Source organism: Scomber japonicus, chromosome 20 (assembly GCF_027409825.1).
Source record: "Scomber japonicus isolate fScoJap1 chromosome 20, fScoJap1.pri, whole genome shotgun sequence".
Taxonomy (NCBI): domain Eukaryota; kingdom Metazoa; phylum Chordata; class Actinopteri; order Scombriformes; family Scombridae; genus Scomber; species Scomber japonicus.
In genome coordinates, this window is record NC_070597.1 from 22,603,549 (window position 1) to 22,617,123 (window position 13,575).

The 13,575-nt window shown below is 36.9% G+C and overlaps 1 long non-coding RNA gene across 1 annotated transcript; it reads left to right on the forward strand.

Moving 5' to 3' along the window:
* Positions 1-9,992: 9,992 nt before the first annotated feature.
* Positions 9,993-12,571, forward strand: LOC128381709 (uncharacterized). The gene is made up of 3 exons (XR_008323576.1): positions 9,993-10,038; positions 12,162-12,259; positions 12,376-12,571. It is a non-coding gene; the product is annotated as an uncharacterized LOC128381709 (long non-coding RNA).
* The last annotated feature ends 1,004 nt before the right edge of the window (positions 12,572-13,575 follow it).

Consider the following 13,575-nt stretch of genomic DNA (forward strand, 5'->3'; position numbering starts at 1 on the left):
CAAAACAATTAACAGAGAAGCTCAGATAACACACACAGAGTCAGTGTGACATCATTCACTACTATGTCTTTACATAGCAAAGAGACGTTTGCTGACAACTAGTGAGGCTGAATGTTATTTATTGCACCTTTAAGAGTTGCATCAATCTTCTCATTGGTTCTTCTACAAGAAAGTGAATAAGGATCAAATATCAAAGTATTCCTTTCATCATTTTGATCAGAACAGTGTGAGGAAGCAGGAGGACATATGTGTAAAATGTCATGAACTAGTTTGAACTCTGACAATTTTAGGTTATTTTAAGAAATATTTCACTTAAGACAAACAAACAAAACAAAAAAACTCTGTCCTAAAAGTTCTGTTTCTTTCTTTCTTTCTTTCTTTCTTTCTTTCTTTCTTTCTTTCTTTCTTTCTTTCTTTCTTTCTTTCTTTCTTTCTTTCTTTCTTTCTTTCTTCCAGTTTGTGACGACAGCAGAACTTCAGGATGTTTTCCATGTGGTCATGTTTCAGTCTGTTGTGTGCTGCTACTATTCTAAGCAGCAGTGCTTCAACTGATGGTATGTTTACATTGTTTGTACCAGAAATACATTTACAAATATATTGAAAATGCATTAAGTATAATTAATTATATCAATGATTGTCTTCTTTTCTCATTCAGAAGTGTCACTGAAGTGCAACGACACAGTGGTGGTTGATGCTGGAGAAGATGTGACACTGAACTGTAGTATAACTTACATTACTGGAGATAACTGTGAAGGTGTACAATATCAGTGGAGTAACTCACATGGTGTCATACAGTGTAACAGTGACATCTGTGGTTGGGACAAACTGACTTATGTGTATCTGACCATCTCAAATGTCATCAAAGAAGAGAATTACACTGTTACAGTACTTATAGACTGTGGGTTTATTTATCTATCTACAATCAAAGTACGAGTTCAGCCACGCCACGATAGCTTCCATGGTGAGTAGCTGTAAATGTCTTAAAATATTTTAGCAAATATATATAAATTAATGTATGTGTTCTTCATTTTCGTCATTTTTATGAAGTTCTTGTCCAGATATGTAGTTGGCTTAAACCCACATGTTAAGATAATAACTGATTAATTACATTTTATCTTGTCAGGTGCCACAGAACCATCACGCAGCCATGTACCAACCATACTGGGTATTCTTGTCACCACTGCTGCTGTTGTTGGTTTTTTGTGTTTCCTGTTTATTACTAACAGAGGCAGACAAATCATCAGCCGTATGAAAAAGGAAAATACTCAAAGAGGAGAAGATAATGAAGCAGAAAAGGAGAAATGTGCTGAATCACTGACACATTCTGATATGTGTGTATAAGTATCTGTGTATGTATGTGTTAGTCTTCACCCAGCTGACTGTGTAGCTTCCTGTCTCTGAAAAATCTAATAATAATGTTCATATTTTATTGAACTTCTTTTTTTTCTCCTACTGACATTTTCAGAGTTTGTGCTTATTGTGCCTTGTAAATGTCACACTTATTGTTCTTACTGAATGAGCCATGTAAATATTATATTTTGTCTTTGTAAGGCGTGAATCATGTGAATAATATGATTCATTTAATTAAAGGGTCACTCCACCAATTATACACATAAAGTTCAGTCTACTCATTATAAGAAGCTTTATTCCACTTGTGAAAACAGCATTATAATGTATTCTGTGGCTTTAGTTTCCATTCCACAAAGACAACCAGGACTAGTATTTTTAAGTTATATGTCTTTTCAGAATAAACTCATTCAAAACATTCAAAACAGCTTTTCATTCTGATGATCAGTCAGTAGATGTGTGTGGGTTTGTTTCTGATATGTATATATATATATGTAGTTATGTGTATATGCATCAGCCGCCACAAAGTGGTTTCCAGTTTTTCTGAAGTCAACATAAAATAATGCCAATAACAATTTAAACTTGCATACAAACATAAACATCTGGAAAATAAGTGAAACTAAAAATGTGTACAGTAGAAATTAGCAATAAAAACAAAAATCAAATTGACAAACTAAATAATGACAAGGACATGGAAATCATCAAAAAGCCAACAATAACATCTTTGTGGTATTCATCAGTATTTGTGTTGAATGTAGGTAAGCAACCAGTCAGAAGAGACTGTAGAGAATATATCATACATACATACATGTATATATTATAAATCCGAAGCGTTTAGATGGTGTAGACTTGTGCAGATTCATCATTCTATCAGTCATCAGTCATTCTATCACTGTGTAGTGAGTGATTACACAATGATGCCAGGTCTAACAACTTTCAGTTTGGCAAACATTGAGATGAATAGGACTGCTATTTCCTCTTCATTTTAACTGCTTAATGTGCCAGATGGCAGAATCATATTCATAGTCATATTGAATATATATTGATAATATTGAATCACATTGGTTGATGTATATTTTCCCACTTTTTGTTTTTTTGTTTTTGTTTTGTTATTTTATCATAAGAATATTTTCCTAACTCTGCCATATTATTGCGTTCAACCAGTTATTATCAATAAATGAACTTAGTTATGATTGCAGTATAGTAAGTGATAATAGATAAGACCTACCCTTTTTAAGTCACGTATCATGATGCAGCTATCTTAAACTACACACTGGTTTGAGCTGAGTTATATGCAGCTGCTGAACAGAGCTGTGATCTGTTTGGAGAACAATCATAAGGAAAATTAACATGCACATTTAGATTTAAAAAATGAGACATCAGCAAACATCACATACTGTACTTTATATTTTATAGAAGCATTCAGTCAAAGGTAAAACATCATAGATATGAAGAGTTATAACGGGACTTACCATGTCCACCCCATTAATTTAAACTAAAGTGTCGCCAAACTCTGGCATCAATGCAAAAAATGAATGCACAGTCACAGTGAGGTCATGACCCTTTCTTCTTTTATACTTAACTTGTCGAGACTAAATACAAGAGACATGTTTTCACTCCTGCGACAGGAACCAGTATATACTAGATTTTCATGTAAACAAGTATGATTTGTTATATCAAATGACATTTTTTCATTGGGTCTTTTTACATGGAATCACCTGATATTTAAACCACAGCTGAACACATTCACACAGTTGTCTGAAAGTTGTGTATAACAAAAAAATAATTTAAAAAGTATTTAAGTATATAAATCTTAGATGTTAACAAAGATCCTGTTATTATGTATTCAAAATCCCAGCTTATATTTGAGCAGTAATACTCCATAATATTAATGTTAGACCCTATAACACAATTACAGTATAATACTGTAAAGCACAGTTACAGTAATGCTATTTACTGTAAAATGCATTTCCAGTAATAACAGTAACTTACTAGCAATCATGTGACAACAATTGACCTGGTTATGATTGCAGTGTGGTAAGTGATAATAGATAAGACCTACCCTGTTTAGTCACGTATGATGTTGCAGCTATCTTGGACTACACACTGATTTGAGCTGAGCTATATGCAACTGCTGAACAGAGCAGTGATCTGTTTGGAGACCATTCATAAGAATAAATAAACAGATTTAGATTTTTTTTTAACAACAAAAAAACATCAGCCAACATCTCATACTTATTTTGTAGAAACATTCAGTCAAAGATGAAACAGCATAGATATGAAGGGTTCTAGTCGGACTTGCCATTGTCACTCTATCAACCACAGGGCTAACTTTCACTGCTGTACCAACAAAAAATGTCATGTTCAGCCCTAAGTATCAAAAGGGAAAATATTTATACATGTCATAATATACAGTGCTGCTTGAAAGTTTAGAATTTGTTCTACTTCTCCATAAATATGAACTAAAACATGACCAAATTTCCATCTAAGACACTTTTTTGTTCAATCAATGGGATGACAATTGAGGGTGAGTCTGGGGGCCCCTGTTTTATTTAAAAAAGAGAAATCTGGGTATTAACTATAAAAGCCTGAGCTTCACAACACCAGTTTGTGGAGGTGTGTCATGGCTCGAACAAAGGAGATTTCTGACAACGTTAGAAGAAGAGTTGCTGGTGCATAATAGACTGGAAAGGCTTACAAAACCATTGGGAAAGAGTTTGGACTCCACCAGTTTACTACTAGGCAGATTGTGTAGAAATGGAAAACATCAAGCAGCAGTGTTACCCTGCCCAGGAGTGATTGAACTTCAAAGACCAGAAGGTGACTGAAAAAAGGTTCTGTGGACAGATGAGACCAAAATCAAACTTTTCAGCTTGAATGAGAAGGAAACACAGCATTCAAACATGAGAACCTCATCCAATCTGTGAAACATGGTGGTAGTAGTATCATGGTTTGGGTCTGCTTTGCTGCATCTGGACCAGGACAACCTGCAATCATTGACAGAGCTTTACGTTCTGTGTTGTACCAGCAAATTCTACAGGAAAATGTCATGGTATTCATCCGTGACCTGGCGCTCAACAGAAAGTGTGTCATGAAAAAACACAAGGATGGTTAGAGCAAAAGAAAGTTGTGATTTTGGAATAGCTGAGTCAAAGTCCTGACCTTAATCCTATAGAAATACTGTGGAAAGACCTAGGGCAGGCAGTTCATACCAATATCCCTGTTGTAGATATGTAATAACAAATTCAAAGGCACATGTTCGATTGATAACACACAACCCTTGACCCCAATTTCTCTCCCACGCTAGCTGCCTCTCTTGCTGTGCAGGAAATTCCCTCGGTGTGGTGCGTAATTATAAAACTGGATTTTTATCTATAAGGTAAGCTCCTCTCTTTCTGAAAGCGGTGTTATTGATATTATTACTGAGATCTAATCACAGAGGATGTTGTATTACTGTAGAGAATATAAAGTTCATTGAAGACTGTCATTTAGTGTCACCATTTTTAGTTTCTCTTTGTGATCTCTCAAGGTTTGGAATCTTGTTTTAGGGTCTACACACAGTATTATGGACCTGCAATGAAGAAACAGTAACTTTACAACTCACTAAAATAACAATACTGCTTTAATTGTTGCAGTTTAAAAAGTTACCAACTTATCATGAGGAAATGTTCACTGTAGACATAAAAGGTGCAATACATGACATTCACCACTAGATGTCACCCTATAGCACCAAAAATCTGACCACGACAAATGTGTGCCTTATTTACTTACCAAAGCTGGGAAAAGCCCCTGAACTGAAAAGATTCTATTACTATTCTGTTTTTCATATTTGTTATAAAACATATTTGAGTTTAGCTGAACTTTTTCCTGGAAATGGATGTGGAGGATACATAGGGACCAACGGGCACGTTCACATGCATCAATGTGTAGGTACAGCTGGACCAGCTACCAAAGCAAAGAACAGAGAAGCTCAGATAACAACACACACAAAGTCAATGTGATGTCATTCATTGCTCAGGTCACCATTACACCATACTATATTCTATTCTATATCTTCTCTACAAGAAAGCGAATAAGTATATTTGCCAAAATGTCAAAGTATTCTTTCATCATTTTGATCTGAACAGTGTGATGAAGCTGGAGCACATATGTGTAAAATGCCATGCACTCATTTGAATGGAAAAATAAATCTAAGAACTGTTGGACTTTAGCTCTCTTTCAGTGGTGTGCACACCCCCCCCCCCCCCCCCCCCCCCCCTCATGGCCCAACTGTTGAAAAATGCGCGCTAAAGTGTCCTTTTGGGAGCCAGAACGTGTTCTAAGGTGCCCTCTTGAGAGCCAAAACACGTGCTAACGTGCCCTCTTGAGAGCCAAAACGCGTTCTAAGGTGCCCTCCTGGTTGGCAAAACACATTAAACTGCCATCTTGGGAGCCAAAACATGTGCTAAGGTGCCCTCCTGGTTGGCAAAAACACACTAAACTGCCCTCTTCAGTGGCGAGACGTGCTGTTCACCCCTGCCCTTCAAAAGTCTGTGCATGCCACTGCTCTCTTTACTAACTAATCTTACACTATGTGATCATTTAATAAAGCAAATAGGAGAAGATATTCGGTCTCAATATGCCATTTATTTAGCAGTAAATGAACAAAGCATACAGAGCTCTGGGTCAAGATCTTCCTATCCCTGACAAACAACAAAGTGTGTCAGTTCACGAAGTCTGACTCACTATGCTCTCCCTGACCCAGTCTTATATGCAATACAAAATGCTTATGGAATGTATAATGTGTTGTCTTCTGATCTGACTCCATCCTTGCATCCTCACATTCCAGGATCTTCTGACTTCATGTGACTCCATCCGACCCCCTTGAACAGCGTCCGGTATGGTAAGATATTTCCTGTTTGAAAATTATAGAACACAAAGCAGCCCCCCCCCCCCCCCCCCCCCGCCCCCCTTGTTGTTATCATATTTTCTTTGCAGTCAGAGACAAGTAGTTCTTTGTCATAGTTAATACATACTGGTCCATCCATGCTTTTACACTCAATGCACAGCTTGTTGTTTTCATAATATCACACACAGCACCACATTATCATATGAAGTAAATAATAAGATACTTCATCCCATTAGCTGATACTTTAACATTTATCAATTCATAGCATATATTTACAGAACTCTACAAAAACAAACAACTTAAAATGCAAAAAACAAACTCTGTCCTAAAAGTTCTGTACTGTTCTTTCTTTCTGTCTTTCTTTCTTTTTGTGACAACAGCAGAACTTCAGGATGTCTTCCATGTGGTCATGTTTCAGTCTGCTTTGTTCTGCTATTATTCTACAAAGCAGTGCCTCAAATAATGGTACTGTTATTGCTTATACCAAAAATACATATACATATCAAATATATATTACATTACATATTATTAATTGTATCAATTGTTGTTTCCTTTCCTCTCATTTAGTTGTGTCTCTAACATGCAGAGATACAGTGGAGGTTATTGCTGGAGAAGATGTGACTCTGAACTGTAGTATAATTTACTTGGCTGGACTGATCTGTAAAGGTGAAGAATATCAGTGGAGTGACTCACATGGTGACATACAGTTAAACAGTGACGTGGTGAAATATACCAGTGGTTGGGACAGTCTGGCTTATGTGTATCTGAACATCTCAAATATCATAAAAGAAGAGATTTACACTGTTAAAGTGGTGACAGACTGTGATACTGTTGATGCATCTATCAAAGTACGAGTTAAACAAGGCAAGACAACCAAAACAACAACCACGAGTGAGTATCTTTCAACATTTTAAGTCTTTTATTAAATATATATGCATTATTTTCTGTCACGTTAAAATCACTGGTTAATAATGATTTATCTTGCTAGGTGTATCTTCCAAGTCCTCTGAGCTATCGCTGAGCCGCAGCCACGTGATACCCACCATATTGAGTATTCTTGTCATCACGGCTGTAGGTATTTTGTGTTTCCTGTTTAGAACTACCAGAGGCAGACAAATCATCAGCCGTATAAAGGCTAAGACTCAAGGAAGAGATGGCAGTGAAGCAGAAATGGAAAGTATGCTGATTCACTGACAAATTCTGAAAGTTGTGTATAAGTGTCTATTTGTGTTCCAATATGTCTTACTCTTCACCCAGCTGGCTATGTAACTTCCTGTCTTTGTATAATCAGTTTTATTTCGTTTTTATTGAGCTTTTTTTTTGTAAAAAATTAAATGAATGTAAATATGATGAATTTGATTAAAGGGTCATTCCACCAATTATACACATGAAGTTCAGTCTGTGCTGTGAGTTCCTGCATGTTTAGATATCACTGGAGGTAAGTGAGAAAGTGTTTTTAAACTGACAGTTTAAAGGTGCTTCATGTGTACAGTGTGCAGCCACTATAGTACTAAAACAATTGATTGATAAATTGATCAACAGAAAACTGATCATGAACCATGTATTATTGTAAACTGGATATTTTTAGGTTTTGGAGACTTGGGAAGACAAACAATTTGACGAGGTCAGTTTGGGTTTTTGGGAGTTATGGCAGGCCTGTTTCACAGTTTTGGATGAATTCTATATGCATGTGTATATACTTTCACTTGCACAAATTGGTTTCCAGTTTTTCTTTCATGTCAACATGAAATAATGGGAATAACAATTTAAAAATGCATAGTATTAACTGAACAAGAACAAGACAAACAGAAAGATCTGGAAATTAAGTGAAACTAAAAATGTAAATGGTAGAAATTTACAATGAAGACAAAAAACAAACTTAATAATGACAAGGAAATTAAAATTACCTAGAAGCCAACACAAATAACATCTATGTGGGATTCATCAGTATTTGTGTTGAATGTAGGTAAGCAGTAGGGAGGAAGTTGCAGCACATGAATGACATACAATGAAAAAAAACATGCAGTACTAACATATATCAGGTTAAAAGACAGTGTTGGAATAGACACTGGATGATCCTACACATATACTGCCATTAGTATACATCCATACCACCTCCCAACCCTCCATCATAGCATTAACATAAGCATTCGCATCACATCACATCACCTCACATCACCATGTCAACCTACCAAAACATTCATTCTGTCTTAAATATAGATTCAGTCACACATCTCAGCACTCTATCACAGACATTCATTGATCCATTCACTCACATACATCCATGCACTAGCCGGAGTCATAAATTAATTTCCATATACAGAACCATCACATTCATTTCTGGCTGTTAAGGATCTTGATTGATACCGGAACACAGGACTGTTTGTATTGATCGTGCATGCACAAGCGAAGCCCATATATAACTATGCTTGAAATCTCAGCTCTAGATTTAACTGTTAAATCTCCAAACCAGCTGGTGATACCATAATGGAGGACTGACTCAATTGTTGCCCTGTGGAAAATTAACATCATAATTTTACAGACTCTAAATACTCTGAGCCTACGTAAGAAATGAAGACGCTGATGACGCACACACATAGTAGTAGTGTAGTAGTAGTAGTGTAGTGAGTGATTGCACAATGTGGCCAAATCTAACAACTTTCAGTTTGGCCAACATTGAGATGAATAGGACTGGAATCTCCTCATTTATGACCCATCATTTAAACTGCTTAATGTGCCAGATGGCTGAATTATATTCATAGTTATATTGAATATGTATTGATAATATTGAATCACATTGGTTGGTGTATATTTTGTATATTTCCATAACACTGGCATATCATTGTCGGAGCCAGTTACAATCAAAGGCGTCAATTCTAGTCAGTGATAATAGATAAGACCTACCCAGTTTAGTCACGTATCATGTTGCTGCTATCGTGGACTACACACTAGTTTGGGCTGAGCTACTATATATATATGCAGCTGTAGAACAGAGCCGTGATCTGTTTGGAGACCAATCATAAGGAAAATTAACATTCACATTTAGATTAAAAACATCACATATTGTATTTTATATTTTGTAGAAGCATTCAGTCAAATGTAAATGGGTTATAGTGGGACTTACCAGGTCCACCCCATTAACTTCAATAGAAGTGACACCAAAATCTGGCATCAATGCAAAATTGGAATGTACAGTCACAGTAAGGTCATGACCCTTTCTTCTTTTATAGTTAACTTGTGGAGACTAAATGCACATTGGAGGAATCTGAGCTTACTTGACATGTTTCATACCTGTGACATGAAGCAGTAGCCTAGAGTAGTTTTTTATATTAAAAAGTATGATTTGTTATATCAAATGACATTTTACAACAGATTCTCCACAGTTATAGCCCTTCATTCCTGTTGGAAAGAGGTATCTTTGGGCCTTTTTACATGGAATGACCTCAGATTTAATGCTCAGCTGAACACCTGAGTTGGTTGAACTGTCACTATAGCAACTACAGTACTTTCAGCAGTACTTTCAACTCAATTAATTGATTAGTTATATGACTGAAAATTACTCTTTAATGAGGGGTATTGTCCACATGTTTATAGTACGAATTCAAAGGCCTTTGATAACACATAGCCCTGGATCCTGATATCTCCCTCTAACTCCCGCCCTCTCTCATTTCACTTTTATTACCTTGTTTTTTTTTTATTTGTGCAGGCTTGCGTAAGGTCAGGCGTCAGGAAATTCCCCCGCTGTGATATCTAGGTGTAAAGCTGGATTCATATTGTCACCATTCATGTAAGCAGTCTACAAGGTAAGTTCCTCTCTTTCTGAAAGATGTATTACTGATATTAATGCTGAGATCTAAAATAATACTCTCTAAAATAATGAAGGGTTCAAATATAATATTTTAATTGTTGCAGTTTTAAAAAGTACCAATTTATCATGAGAGCACGTCTGAGTTTATAGCCATTGCACCGTTTTTGTGCTGAGCTAAACTAATTGACTGTTGATAGTAACTTCATGTTTACAGTACAGACATTAAAGGTGAAATACACAACATTCAGTCACCAGAGGCCTGTACTACGAAGCTGGATTAACATACCCAGGATATCTCTCCGTTACCTGGGTTGATTTATCCAGATATTCGCAGTCCAGGATAAGCGGTACTACGAAGCTGGTTATCAACTCAGTAAATCAACCCAGGGTTTTCCAATCTGGATCTCTGCGCGTTCACATAAAGGGGAGGTGTTTGCAGCGTCTGACCAATCACAAACATGGAGAAACCCTGCAGAGCAGCCTACTTTACCATGGAGGAGCAGACAATTATTCTTCATAAATATGAAGAATTCAATCACATCATCCAGGCCAAAAGCAAAAAATGCTGGCAGAAAATTGCCGACTCTGTTAATGTGTAAATTCATGAGATCATACAATATTAATTTATCGGACAATATAAACGGACAGCACTCTGATCACACAATGCCACTTTATCACGGCACAGACGTTTGGGGCAGATCGCTTCCTCAGTGCCCTTCCTTTCATAGAGACATCAAGTTAGTTTAATATTCAACATTCAAAATACAAACCTATTATGCGCTTCAACCATTTGAGTGAATGATTTCAAACCAACTGTATAACATACAGAATAATATCCCTCATGTGCCTCAAGGCTTATTTTACAAATATATCTTTTCGTCAATTTTTTACAATTACAATAAATAAATACAGTTATTATGCTCCCTGACACTTTGATCTCAGGATGTCAAACCTACAGAATAATATCCCCCACGTGCCTCAATGATTATTTTTTAAATATATATTTTGGCCAATTAAAAAATTGCATCTATCCCTAAAAACTCTTTCTCTCCTAAGCGCTCCTCTCACGATCCACGCACCAATGTTGACAGGATCTTTTAAGAATGGGCAGGTCATTTTCTAAGAGAGCTGATTGGTCAGGAGGTGGTGCTTTTGTACTCATTGATCTCTTATCCAGAACATAACCTGCTCCGGAGCAGGTTAGCCGTTCAGCATAAGTTACCATGGTGATTTACCCCGGTAAGAAGTGAACCAGCTTCGTAGTACGGAAAACCCAGGGTTAACCCTGAAGTTATCTCGATAAGAGAAAATCCAGCTTCGTAGTACAGGCCTCTGATGTCACCAACCAACATGTGCCTTCAGAGATGAGTTCCACCTTTTCCATTCAGTCAACACCACACGCCTGAGCATCACAAGAGGAATTGATAAGCATGGAGGCATACAATTCCAATGGATTGGACAATATGGAACTGGAACCAGTTCTTGATTCCCCTAAATATAACCATTATTTATTTCCATGTTATTTTTTGTCAAAGCTGAAAGGATTGCAGAGGGGCTGAAGAGCTGCATGTTGCTGACCCCCATGTTAGACAACAAAGAAACAAAAAGAAAGAAAGCAGACCCTGAACTGAAACTCAGATCAAAATATCAGACTAGGCAGTGCTGATCAAATATGGATGAAGATTCTGTTACGGTGAAAGTTTGTTATATGGCTGCCATCATTGAAACAGATGTGAAGGACACATAGTGACTAACATGCACTAACATGTATGTACAGCTGGACCAGCGACCAAAACAAAGAACAGAGAAGCTCAGATAATAACACACACAGAGTCAGTGTGATGTCATTCACTGCTCAGGTCACCATTACACCACTATATCTTTACATAATTACATTTCTATCATAGTTGTTTGCTGACATCTAATGAGGCTGAATGTTAGTTATTGCACCTTTAAGAGTTGCATCAATCTTATCATTGATTCCTCTAAAAAAAAAAAAAGCGGATAAACATATTTGCCATTTCTTTCTTTCTTTCTTTCTTTCTTTCTTTCTTTCTTTCTTTCTTTCTTTCTTTCTTTCTTTCTTTCTTTCTTTCTTTCTTTCTTTCTTTCTTCCAGTTTGTGACGACAGCAGAACTTCAGGATGTTTTTCATGTGGACATGTTTCAGTCTGTTGTGTGCTGCTATTATTCTAAGCAGCAGTGCCTCAAATGATGGTATTATTACATTGCCTGTCCCAGAAATACATATACATATACAAATATATTAAGTATATTGTAAATGTATTATATATTATTAATTATATCAATTATTGTCTTCTTTTCTCATTCAGAAGTGTCACTGAAGTGCAACGACACAGCGGAGGTTGTTGCTGGAGAAGATGTGACACTGAACTGTAGTATAAGTTACACGACTGGAAACAACTGTGAAGTTCAACAATATGATTGGAGTAACTCACATGATATCATACAGTGTAACAGTGACCTGAAGGAATACATCTGTGGTTGGGACAAACTGACTTATGTGTATCTGACCATCTCAAATGTCATTGAAGAAGAGAATTACACTGTTGCAGTACATACAGACTGTGATATTGTTGAATCATCTGCAATCAAAGTACGAGTTAAAAAAGAAAAGACAACCCCCATTCCAAGTGAGTACAATGTAGCAGTGATGTGCATTATTTTCATCATTTTTATAAATTGAACTTCTTGTTTGGATTTATAGAACAATAATAACTGACTAATAATATCTATCTTGCCAGGTGATCCACCGAGGGACCGCAATGTGGCTTCGAGACCCACTATATTGGGTATTTTATTTATCATTGCTGTTGTGGGTGTTTTGTGTTTCCTGTTTAGGAGGCAGACAAATCATCAGCTGTATGAAAAAGGAAAAGACTCAAAGAGGAGACGACAGTGAAGCAGTCTTCACTCAGCTGACTGTGTAGCTTCCTGTCAGAAAGATAATGTTCATTTATTTGTTGAGCTTCTTTTTTTCTTCTTCTAATCCCAGATAGCAAAATTCTTTTGGCCCATATCTGGCCCACACCTGACATGTTCATCCGGCCCACATACAGCATATGTGGCACTTGGGCGGTCCGCTCATGTTTGCCAAAAGTGGGCCATAACCAAGCCATCACAATGCCAGATGTCAACCAAAAACACACCAAATAAACCAGTTCGGCCAAGACTGGCCCAAATATGTTTCAACAAAGGTGGGCCAAGTATGTTTCCTTATATGTGGGCCTCTTTAGGCTCACATCCGGATTAGTCATTGCCATACTTGCCATATTTCGGCCAAAGATGGGCCATATTCGTTTTGTGATATTTGGCCCATGTAGCATTTACTACATGGGCCAGTCTGTTTTGTCCGGGCCAGAAGAATGCCTACAGTGCCGGATCATTGCCTCAAGTGGCCCACATTCGCATGCTATCTGGGATGATATTTTCAGAATTTGGGGGGGGTATCTTTGTACATATTGTGCCATGAAAATGTGACATGTTTCTGTTTCTATGAGCCTTTAAATATG